A 13343-nucleotide genomic window follows, 5' to 3' on the forward strand; every position below is an offset into this window, starting at 1 on the left:
TAAGATAAATTTCCTTTTCATATTATCAGAAAAATAAACTAATTCAGCCTGCAACTAATGCTGTACAGAAAGTACATAAAGGATGGTGTTATTTGGGAGAAGCACATGGGCAATTTAAGTAGGGGGAAGGGTAGAAGTTCTGGTTCTAAATCATTATTGTAGGAGCTGTTAGAAGAGCCAAGTGCCAGAAGCGCCTGCCAAGTGCTATTCACCCACACACGCACGAGTGTATAATGCTGGCTTGACAGGAGCTCAATAAGAGATTACAAAGCAAATTATATGAAATCCTGCTCCATCTCTAAGCTTGGAGAATTTGGAGTATTTAAATCATATACGCTGTACTGTTTATGTGCTGCAGCGTTTCACACTAGCAGTGTCAGTGTTTCAGTGCGACGACATCTGAAGCCGCAGCATTCCTCTGGCCTCCCCGGGGCCAGCACGACATACCACAGGCTGCAGGAATGCCTTCGCACATTCATTAAGTCAACATCCATACCGAAGACAGAAATTTCTTTTTAGCTAGTTTGTAATAACTAATACTAGGAAAAAATCAAATAATTTTATGGCTGAACTATACACTGGTGAATTTCTGGAGCTAAAGTCCTATCTGGAGGAAGAAAAATGACAGCATGATGGAATTTGGTATCCAACCTTTGGAATTGAAAAGAAGCAAAGCCTGACCTGTCCAAAGAGCTTTCCTATTAAATATAGATCTGAGGACACCAAGCTATCCTTTTCGCACTCACTTGCGTATTTTATCATTAAATTGTCTTTGCATTTATACAAGATATCACCCATAAAGCATTTTCTTTTGCAAACTGCGATTGTAGCTTTGTGAAAAATAACAAAACAAAACACCAAGTAGCATGTATACAGATGTGAAGGCTAAGGGTTATCTAAACTATTTTTCAAAAAGCAACAGTGATACTAATGAGTGATAACAACTGTCTGCCCTTAAAATTTTAAAGGTACTTCAAGGATTCAAGATTTCAGGGGAAAAAAGTAAATATTGACATTTTCAGATAAGTTACATATTTTAAGATCATGTTATGGAACTCTTCATAAACAGAATCCTGGATCTGAGCCATCCCAATGGTTATCAGACATACGATAGCTCTTTTTTTTCCTCCCCTTCACCCCTCAGTTCACTGTGGTAGGACTGAACAGCAGGGACACACAGGTTCAAAACCTTGTGTGAAAACTCGTTGAAAACACACTCAGAAATTGGAAGCGTCACAAGCAAGGCGACTGCCAACTTGACAAAACTTGGAAAGGATACATACACATTATGTATCACATTCCAGTCCTTATCCTCATACATTTCTGTACATCAAGCACACCCACCACACACTTCCACGGGGTGTTTTAGGTAAAAAATATGCTTTGAACACAGTAGAAGTCAGATCACAACTACTCTAATTAAAAAGAGAGGGGAAACAGCCAAGAAAACTCATCCAACATGATGGATATTATATATGTGATCCCTCAGCTATATAGCTACCATACCAGAGAGGTTGCAAGGATGCTGTTTCACAGTTAACAGATATTGAGAAGTTGGGTATCCCCATAGATCGTGGGCAAATCAAACAACAACAAGCACCTTTTACCACAGGGGTTGTGTTCCCAAAACTGATTTTGGTACAGAAAACTTTGCATAATTAAAAATGTATTTTCTCTGAGCATGAGTCCCAGCTTTTGGACCTAAAGAAATTAAAGGCAGAAATCAGACGAAGGAGCTGGGTGACAGGGGACAAGTGGAAGAACAACAGAACACGCCTGTGGTACTGCAGGGTGCCCCAGGCACTCCAATGAGTATTTCCAGGAGGGCTGTCACAGACATATCCACAGCAAAGGAGAACATGGAACAAGACCAGCAGAGATAGTTGGAAGGAAAAACTGCCAAGGCTTTTTCCTCAAAATTATCCCCAGAACTATCCTGAAGAGGCAATGGCAATGCTTAAGAGCCATCATTTCATGAGAAGCAGCAGTTCTCATTAGTCTGAGGGTATTCAAAAGTTCCCACATCAACCACACCATTATAAGATATGTATTTTGATTATACCAGGCAGAAGTGCTTACTTTTCTTTCCCATATTGTTATATTGAAAGGACTCAAAGCCTACCTGTTTAAGGTCCGGATGGAGCAAAGAGACACAAACCCCTCAAAAGGATGTTCCAAGCCAGCCACCTCTCACCAGCCAAGCAAGCTGCTGCCTTCGGAGCCACACACCCAGCAAGCTCACCCTGCAGCCAGGCCACATTCTTGGCAGCACCAGTATAGCGCAAGGAAGCACCAGTACGCTGCGGCTGCAAGGCACTGCAAGCAACACGTGAAGAATGCTGGGGTCCTGCCATCTTTTGTACTCCCAGCCGCACCCTCCCTCGCCTCCCCCACACCGGCACACACGCTTTGGCAGACAATCTGAGACCAGCTAGAGGTGCTGATCCAGTAGAAATCCCTCCCTACCAAAAGAAACGATTAGTTTTCAGCCAGATCAGCTCTTCTCAACTGTTCATCCCAGAAAGCGTTACAAGGGAGCAGGGGGAAGCACTTGGCCAGAGCTGGGAGAGGACCAGAGCTGGGCCAGTCTGCTCCCCAGACAATTACATTCTGCTTGCCAAAGCTTCCCCCCCCCCAACCCCTCCATACTCAAGACAATATGCTATTCTGAGTTTCCTGAATTCTTTTAACATATGGTACTGTAGCTGTGCATATTCCTATCCTACACAAACCCCGTATTTTTACATAAAACCTGCTATTTGTAGCCTGCAGAGTGTTTTTTGAGGTTTTGCATAAGGTATGTAAAAACACAAATGGCATTTTACAGAGGTCATTAAAAAGCCAAACTTGTGACGTTTCTGCAAACAATAAATCCATTTCAGAGATTAACCAAAAGATTCTAATTTGCTAGCTTAAAAGTCCATTCAACACTTATCAGCTAAATAAGTTTATTCGGGACCTCTGCTTCTCTAAAAGCCAGCACCTCCCCACCAGGCCAGTCCCTTTCTATTTGGTCATTATTTTGCTGAGGAACTCACAAAGAGAAGCAAAGCACACTGCTAAAGACCACAGACCTCTATGAGCTGTACAACTACATTTACACCTCAACTTTGTTGCTGTTAACTGGCTGCTCAAAAAGAGAGCTAGAGGCAATATTTACCAATATAAATTCAAACAGATCTTTGTAAGCATCATCATGAAAGCCCATGATTTCTCTAATATTACAGTTGCATTTTCTCTCTTTATTAGGTTACATTTTTCTGATTACATTGAGAAAAGAGTGAACAACATAATTTGTGCCTGGTTAATGTGACAACTAACCTCTGTACTTAATCTCAGCCATCTTTAGAACTAGTGTTATTTATTATACCTATTAAATACACATTATAGAGGCATTGCTACAGAAGCCCCAGCCTATTCAGTAGAACAGAGTCTTTGCCGAAGTGAAACAAAGAAACACTTTCCTTTCCAGGCAAATACATTGTAACACAGTGATTTTTCAATCTTAAAGACTTCCCAGGGGATTTTCTGCATGTAAGCAGGGGAGACCGCCCTTAAGCTTCAAGATACAAAAGCAGTGGATGTGGTCTAACGCTGAACAACAGAAAGGTGGCTGCAGATGGACACCACTCATCCTTCATACTGCTGGGAAACCAAGGCTTTTTATGAAGAGAAAAAGATTTAACATACTACTTCTTAAAGCACATTCTAATTGCTCAGGTTGAGAAAAAAAGCTACTATTTATATATTTAAAAGCATTAAAAAAAGCAGAACAATAGTTTTTTTCCAGAAGCAACCACTGACAGAAGCTTAAAAAAAAAAAAAACAGCTCTGCAGGTGACTATAGAGTAAATGATCTCCATATTACCGTGTCTCTGAAGCTGAAGATCTCATTACCTCAGATTGCTCTGAATATTATTTAATATGTTATATCTCCAAATACCATGTCCAAAGAAGATTAAACTCTGAAACCAACAGTTGCCTTACATGCAAGAGCAGCACACTTTCTTGGAAAAATATACATCTCTTATTTTCTGCATCTTTTTCTATGCTTTTTCAATTAATTGGTAGAAAGAAACTGTTCAAAGTCTTTGAATAATTACATCATTACAAAAAGGCTAACTTGTATGCAGAAAAGACAACAAGCAAGTCTTTTGTCTTCCAATCTCATTTGCAAAAAGAGAATAAAACCAGTTTTAGTTATTGAATTTAGCTTTCTAGTTACATAAGCAACTGGAGAATCCATAACTTGAGATGCTTACTATTATCACTGACATAATTTACCATTATATTTGTCTTAAGGAAGTATGTGTGGGCAGACATCTCCACCCATACTTTTCATACTTTTACCTGTTTAACCTGGCAAGTAATAAGCCCATTTGTTCAACACAGCTGAGCACTTGGAACTGCATCTGGCCCAATGAGAAGAATTTTAGCTTTCAGATCTTGTTATTCCAAGTGGAAAAAAAGGATATCATCAAGTAATACCATTTTTGCTTGAGTTATAATTAGCTTTTTCCTGATATGAGTGGGTGGAGGAAGAGAAGTAAGCAGTTACAGTAATGAACTCTGTACAGAACCGACACGTGCTCTCTTACACTGAAATACAAGAACAGGGATCTTCTGTTTTCCACCTTAGGATTTCCTCTTTTTTTTGTCCAGAGTTTTACAGACCAAAAAAAAAGGAAGGAAGCTGGGGGCAGGGGTGGGGGGAAGGTTGAAGAACAAGGAAGAGACAGATAAGTGAAGAACATTTAAGAAGCTTCCACTATTAACCATGAATAACACAGCAGCTCTACCAGATGTTGTCCACTAAATTGTTTCAAAAGTTTGTTTCTCTATGATATTAAGAGGAGAGATAACATTAACACCAGAAGGAGTAATTTTGAATCCAATGCAAAGGTAGAAACTGCAAGTCAAGCTCTAGATCCTCATTGTGTAACAGACCCAGTACAGATGTTAGGAAAGGAACCACACAGCCTAGGAAAGAGACATATGCCTTCAAGGTAAAAACCTATTACCCAACTCTATTCCTTATAAAAACTACCACTATCACAAAAAAAATATTTACAGCCTGTGACGTACCCCTATACAGCTCCCCCCTCAACATCTTGTACGTGCTCAGCTCATTGCACTGCTCTGGAGAGAAGTTAAAATAAGGCTTCACAGAGTAATCATTTCCTTTCTGCACTGTAACCTGTAATTTCAAAGAGTTTCAAAAAATGAAACATTATCCTATTATATGTGGTCAATGATTTATGATAGCAAAAAAAAAAGCATTGGCTTAAAAATAACTAAACAGAATTCAGTAACTTCTATTACAGAAGAGCCCCTATTGTGCAGTTGGTGCTCACCTCTTCTCCACAGCATATATAGATTCCCATACACTCGATGCAAATTATTCACAGAAATGTGTCAGTACACACCTTTATAGTTAAGAACTTATTTTGCATTTCTAAAAAGAACTGAGAAGTCATAAGTGCAGTGCAGACAACAATAAAAATCAAATCAAGAAAGCCCAAGCAAAGGATTTGAAAGGGCACTCCATTTCTTCTCTGCTACAGAAAGAACTGACCAAGCTCATCATTTAGCTACGGATCGCACAGCGGCAGCCACCACCTGCTTCCACAGCCCTGGAAGGACACACATACACACCTGAAACCCAGTAGCACAGAAAGCAAAACTGAAATTTAAGTTACTCCTCAAACACCTGATTGCAAGTTCTGCTAACTAACAACCCCCTTCTGGGTTTTTTTACCTCATCTACTATTTGTGTTTTTCTACACACAAACTATCAGGAAAACAAAACACAATGTACTGGAGAGCTGACTAAACAGACTATACCCACTTTCAATTGTAACAGTTTCAGCTGCTACTGTCAACAAAGTAGATAAATAATTGCATGTGAATCTGAAACTGACTTCATTCCTTAATTGGAGACAGATAAAAGGTGCAATCAGTATCAGCAGGGTTTTTTTCCCCTTATATTAGCTCTCCTTCAAGAGCACATGAGCACATTTTTGCCTTATCCCATAATAAGACTGTGTTGGTTTTTTTCTAATCCCACAAAACTGATTTGATTTTATCTTATTTTCTTATTCAAAACAAATGAAAAGAAAAAAGCCACCAGCAAGCACAAAGCATTACATATTGCCAAATCCAAGCTTCTTCCTTTGTCCCTATAACACAGGTGACTTTCAGAGCTGCACTGTTTGCAGCTCTCCTATCCACCCTTGAGCATCTGGCATTTAGATCAGCATTATTTTCAAACGAAACATTTCAGGTGCCCAAGAATGCAAAGTTAACAAGTTATCATATCATCTTTAAACTATACAACTGGGAACTTGCATTCCAAATAACGAGAAACATGCATTATGAAGAGAAACAAGAAACAGAAAACAGCTATCACTTCAGTCTCTTGTCATTGTAAAGATCTGAAAAATACATTCCTTTAGACATACAGAGGCAAACTAATAGTAAATCATTGTGGCATCCATGTGTCTTTAGTAGTTCATCATGCATTGCTTCTCTTAACAAGCTCCACTTCTGTTAGCAAATACAGTTCCTAAATTGCATCTCTCACAACAAAGCTGTCAGACAGGGTACTTTCAACGGGCTTATACAAGAAAGGAAATTTGGGAGCCAGCATGGCTGACAAACAGGAGAAATAGTATGGAAAAGAAGTGCTGTTTATTAAGGACACATAAGCAGAAATAGTCAGCTGACGAATACAGGATGGGAAAATGACTGTCTAGACAACAGTACTCCGGAGAAGGACCTGAAGGATTGATTAGTGGTTCCAGACTGAACATGAGTCCGTGTGATGCTACTGCAAAAGGAACAAACATGACATCAGGAATGACAAGCAGACACATTGCCTAAAGATTCTCCTGCTTTACCTGACAAAGCCTTACTGTCCAGTTTTGACCATAGATCAACTGGTCAAAGATAAGAACAACATCATGTACCAGGAAAGGATGAAATCACTGGAGCTATTTCATACAAGGAAAAGGAGGGTCTTGGCAAGTCTTCATATACACGTAAAGACACACGCAAGAGGAAAATACTCCAATGCTTAACACTTCCTAGTAGTAAGATTGCTAAGCACTGTCTACAGAAGTTGCAGATGCTCCATTATCAGCATTTTCAAGAACACACTGGCAAACATCCTTCAGAAATTATGGATTGACTTGGCCTTGAGAAAGTGGTACCGATTAAATCTCTCAATACCCTTGCTAAACGTATTTTTACTATGTTGATATTGATCATCCACAAAAAAGCAAAACCTTGTATTGCATAACATTAAAGCCACCTACCACAAATGAAATGCATGCAACTAAAAAATAAAAAGGGACATCTCCCTCCAGGTTAGTCTCCTGGCTTCCAGTCCCCAAGAAGGGGACACTATTCACCTTAAAGGCATTCTATCCAGCACCTCACAAAAGAATAAATAGTAAGAAAGGGAAGAAAAGCAAAGTGAAAGTTATTCAGTGATGTACATAGTTACATGCAAAAACAAACACTAACAAAATAAATTCCAGACTAACAAAGTGAAGCAAAACCTTCACATTTCAACCCTTTTCTGCAAAATCACAAAGACAGACTTGAAAGGACTTTGAGGGGTTACCTAGATTTGTTCCCCTGTATCTTCACAGAATCAATTACAAATCCAGGAGCAAAAAAAAAACCCCACCAAAACCCACACCCACGCAACACTCAAAGTCTCTCAAAACTGCAGAAATGAAGCAGCGCATCTCCCAGGGGTGCAAAATCTCTGCTGAAAGTGCCTTGTCTCAGTTGCTGAACACATTCAAGTGTCACAAATGATCCAAGCAGTCAAAATGCTCTCCTCAGGATATTCCCTGATCCCAAGACTCAAATTCTGGAGAACTTTATAGACCAAAACCTACACAGTGAATTACACTCAGAAATTGACTGGAAACTATGGAATGAGGTAGATAATGTGTTCACCTTGAACCAGGCTGGAAGCCCATTTTATTTATTCTGAAGGTTCTTTTCTGGGGTGCAGGCTAGGGAAGCACAGAGATGTGTCAAGACTCTTGTAGTAGTACAAAAAGTTGCTGATACTTGCGAGACAGGAGTAAAATAACTGACTACAGCTTCCTTGACAGAGAAGTTAGCGACTCCATCACATGCTGTCTGAGCTCCCAGAAACAATCAGATTACATTAGCTTGTGCTAGATTAAAAAAAAAGTATTCTCCCTTCCAGCAGGGAGACCACATTCTCACCTTCACTCCTTATGTTATTTGATTCACCATTGTTCCATCATTTTTAACTAAATCTCACCCCGCCAGCAGCCACATAAGTCTAACACTGAGCATGGTGACAGAAAACCAAAAACCACAGTGACATCAGTATACAGCTAAGCCATGAAATAACATCAGCCTTCGAAAAATCTTGCCTCGTAGCTCCAAATACATAGCGAATAGGAAAGGTAAGGTCTCTTAAGGGCACTATACAAGAAGATGTTACGGAACCAACCAGCTCTGGGTTGTCCTTAGGAGACAAAGATATTCAAAACATCACATCTATACTAGAGACCCTAGACTTTTTGGAGGCAGCTGACAAAAAAAATCTACTTTAAAAGTCTTATTTATTCTTATTTTAGGCCAATTTCACCAACATTCATTTAACTTAAGGCTAGTCTTATGACCAAAATGACTTAAAAATTTAAACCTTCATATTCTGCTCTCCAGCAGAATGTAGTCAATTTTTTTTTGTCCAAAAAGCTGTGAATTGACGTCATTCCATTTTTCAAAGATACTGAAAGTTACTACTTATGTAAAGGAAAAGACCATCTTTATGTGACATCCTGAAGTGATGTCAAAGCCTTCATAGCAATGTATCCTGAATCAAAAATCTTCCTATAGCAAAGACCCACATTTTTCTAACTGAGATAGCTAGAACTCAGGGAGTATTTCACGAAGTGAGAACAGGCTTCCATCACCCCAGTGAAGTGAAAAGAACACGGTATCCTGACAACTTCACTCAGTGCCCCATCGTACCTCACTTTCACCTACGTACAGGTGACCAGCCCCACAGTCACAAGCTGTAACAAGAAAACAAGAAAACAAAAGTTTTCTGTTCATTAGCCAAATAGGGTTCACAGCCATCAAAATGCACTGTTTTGCCCTGCCTCACCCCTAACTAGTTATTTAAGGCAGCTTGACAGGAGTTTTGGATATGGCTTACTATTAGTGGTCATATTAGTGAATGCCACATAGAAACATAAGGCAAAAATCAACATAGCAGAATGGAAAAAATAAGATTGAAGGCTCCAATTGTACTATTTGAACGAAGATGATGAAGTGTTTGTGTTAAACAGAAACACATTATACTACGAGTCTAGCACAGTTATTGACAGAGATACAACATAACATTAACCACATCACAGTCTTTGTCTTTTTGTTGTTGAACTAAACAAAGCTCATTACTGTAAAGTTAGCTGGCAGTCAAAAAAAAAAAAGCACTTACAGCATGAAGATAAAGATGTCTTGGCTATCTTTCAAGAGAATTGCTAGCAAGACTAGTCTGGTTGCAACTCAAAAGAGCAGGGCACAAGCCAATTGATTTGGCTTTTGTCTATGTGCAAGTCAATAGTGCTCCTGTGATCAACTAACACGCCCTTGTCTTCTTCCTCCTCTAGGAACCTCAGCTGACAGCACAGTCATTTGATCCTTCCGCTTCACCATCTATAAAATAGGAGATGGCCACGCTTCATGCCCCCTTGGGAAGGCAGATTTATGGCTTAACCACACTAAAAATACCAAGCAGTATTTAAACTTGTCTGAGTTAAATTAGTGTATTTTGCTGTACAGAATGACTTTAGGATCTGGAATATCATTCTGCTTATAAAATAAATGATGCATTCAGCAACTATTTCTAATTGTTCTCCTTAATCCTTCCCTCCTAATCCAAAAACTGCTTTCCTGAGGAACTGTGAGAAGCTTTGTGCTCAGTAGAAAAAGGTCAATCACCTACATTCCAGAAAGCATAACTGCATCCTTACAGACTCAGGTATATTCAAGAAATCAGATAAGGCAGTATGCAAATCTGGTGAGACAAAAAGAAAAGCAGATCCTCTATATTCAGGCTAACAGAACTTGCATCTTTACTCCAAACAGCAACTACAGAATAATGATGTAGTTCTGTGACTTACTTATTACAGCTAAAAGTTTCCAGTTTGCACCAACCGGTAAGAGTCACCTTTGAAAGCTACACTTAGTGGTTTGCTACCTGCAGAGAATCCACAGCTATGCAGTCTTAAATGACTCATTTTGACAAAGGGTTTGGTTGTTGTTCTAAACGATATTGTTCTGTTAGGTTCTAAATTCACCCAGAATAGCACACAGCATTTATGTAAACCAACTCCATTTGACATCTACTAGATTTAGATACTATTAACAGCAAAAAAAATAATCTTACCTCTCCTACCCTTACATCAGCATACTTTGTGCTAAATACTCCACATAACTGACCACTGGATCCTTTGTGCAATGCCATCACTAGTTTGACACAACAGCTGAAGCTGCGATTCAAAACATCGTGAATTTCAAAGTGAAACACAGAAGTTTAACTGTCTGTTCTGAAAACAAAGATATCTAAATACAGACAAAGCAAACTTTCTCAGAACCAGAAATATTTCCATGCCTATTTCACCTTTAGCATCCTGATAACTGACAAAATCTATAACCTTAGAAATAAAAACACACAACCATAGTACAAAGAGTACAAGAGTACATGTAAGTGTAGTAGTGTTCTTCATTATGGTAGCATGTCTATCTACTAGGAAATGAACTGGCAGTGGGGCCACCTACTAGTAAATTAACTCAGAGTAAAGTACCCTGTTCAGTAAAAAGCAATTAGATATTATCAGTGGCTAGCAGGCAAAAAATTTAAAAATTTGAAGACAACTGTTACTTGTATTAACTACCCCTTAATGTGGGAATCAGTCAGGCTGTGCAAGTGAGCAACAGCCACCTGGTTACCAGCAACCCTTCAGTGCAACCAGGTGGCCGTTGCCTGGTTATTCATCCATTTTGGCATGTCACAGTAGAAATGTGCAGAACACAGCATGTGCTGCAAAATTCAGATTGAAAATGCAGATGAGGTCTGATGTGGATGCAAGCCCTGAGCTCTTTATACAAAGGATACATATGCTTGGTACAACTAATCGGGATTCTCAAGGGGGTTTTATAATGCACCCATTTTAACAGGGCAGATAAATACATGAGTATTAAAAAAAATAAGATGTATGGAAGCATAGTAATCCCATCACTGAAAAAAGAAAATACACAAGCAGGTCTGTGATGCAAAATTCAAGCTTGATCTACAAAATTCACTTCACATGAAGTTTAAAGAATTATACAGAAAGATCCAACTCTTTCTCCTGCCTCCCCCACCACTGCCATAGAGCACAATAGCTTATACGATAATTGGGTGTGAAGATTTTGCAGACAGCACTCCTCATGCAGGTGAGTGAGGACACAGCATAAAACGCAGTCCAAGAGAAAAATTAAATTACTTTAGGTTAGTATTTCAACATTTTGCAATGGTCATACATACTATGATATCACCCACATCCTAGGGGTACAGAGGACCCAAATCGAACAGTGGCTTTTTTGTTAATATCTTGAATAGCCTTTGGAAGGCAAATCACAGAAAAGCATGGAATGAATTTAAATAAGAATAAGCATCTTTTTGTGACTATATTATATTTACACAAATAAAGAGGATCTTTGTAGTGAGCTACATTTTCTAGTTGATCAAAACGAAGCCCACTATTGAGAAATAGCAACTGTATCTCTTCAGCAAGCATAAAATTTCAGTGACACCAGCTCTGAGAAGTGAGGAAGAGCTGGACAGTGATTCCTGTGTAAGTACCTGAAAAGGTTTAAGGGATATGACTTAATTGTTTAGCAACCAGGAGGTAGTTAATTCAAATAGTGGGAACAGTGTTTGGCTGATTGTTTCCAGTGTTAGAAAAGATGCTCCATAGCGATTTTTAGCTCATAAATGAGGAAACAAAATGCTTCAGTTGTGAAATAGCATACTATGCTCAAAAATAAAAATAAATTCAAAAACCCACAACAAATAGGCCAGGAGGAGGGCTGCAGCTTGGAATACTTGACTGCTAATATCCAGCATGCCATTCCAGGGAGTCCCAGAGTGGTTTTTAAGTCTCTGCCCATCCTCGTAAAGAAAGGAGGGTGGCAAGAGTAATCAATACCTTGCAACCCAGCTGTGATCCGGCAAATAAAGAAGTCAAGAAAATAAATCCCATCTATGATCTCTGTAATTTAACGTCCGGAGGACGTCGGCAACATCTGGGCTCAACTCCAAATGGGATGGAGCGGTACCGCACGGGGTTGCCGCCCGCGCTAATTGCTCGCCGGAGCGCTGCTACACACACACACACACCCAGAGACACACACACACACACACACACAGAGACACACACACACAGAGACACACACACCCCCAGAGACACACAAAAACAAAGGAGGGCTCCGCGCTCCTCCTGCTCTTCCCGTAACGGGCACAACTCCGCGCCCAAGCGCGACGTAAACAGATGGAAAGCCGCTTACTACGGGAGTAGATCTGTATAACAGTTCAGACGCATCCGTGTCGGAGGGGGCTATTGTCCGGGACCAGCCACCAGAGTGGTGGCGGTCTTAATAGGTGGTGTCATTAAAAAATAAATAAATAAATCACAGCGAACCTCTCCGAGTACTTCGGAAGTCAAAGCAACGGGCTCCAGAGCCGCGCACCGGGCAGAGCTGAATAAAGGGGCAGGGAAGCGCGGCTCCCACAAGCGACACTTTGTCTGGTTTCCTCTGAAGCCGCCACAAAACCCCCGACGCGCGAACAATGCCCGCGGCCCCGCTCCGCCCCGGGGGAGCGCCGCCGGTACCGGCCGGGACTCCCTCCTGCCGCCGGGTCGCCGCTCCCCGCGCTCTATAGATATATTTTTAAGGCTGCTTTGTTCGGGAAGAAGCCGAAACGCCCGGCTGGGAGGCGGGGGACCAGCCCCATCCCCGGGCAGCGGCGGGAGGCGCCGGAGCCGCGGCTCGGGCATCGGCCGCCCTTTGTTGCGCCCCGGGGGAAGGGACCGCTCTTCCCCATCCCCTCACCGCCCCGGCGGGACCTCCGACCCCCGCGGCCGCCGGGACGGGCGGGGAGCCGCCTCCGCTCCCGCGGGAGAGGGCAGCAGCCCACGCCGGTCCCGCGGTGGGCGAGCCCGCTCCGCCGCGGGACGCGCTCCCCCCGGTGCTCCCACTCTCCACTCACCCACGCCGTACTTCTCGTGCTCCGTGGGTAT

Source organism: Calidris pugnax, unplaced genomic scaffold (genome assembly GCF_001431845.1).
Source record: "Calidris pugnax isolate Ruff unplaced genomic scaffold, ASM143184v1 scaffold44, whole genome shotgun sequence".
Taxonomy (NCBI): domain Eukaryota; kingdom Metazoa; phylum Chordata; class Aves; order Charadriiformes; family Scolopacidae; genus Calidris; species Calidris pugnax.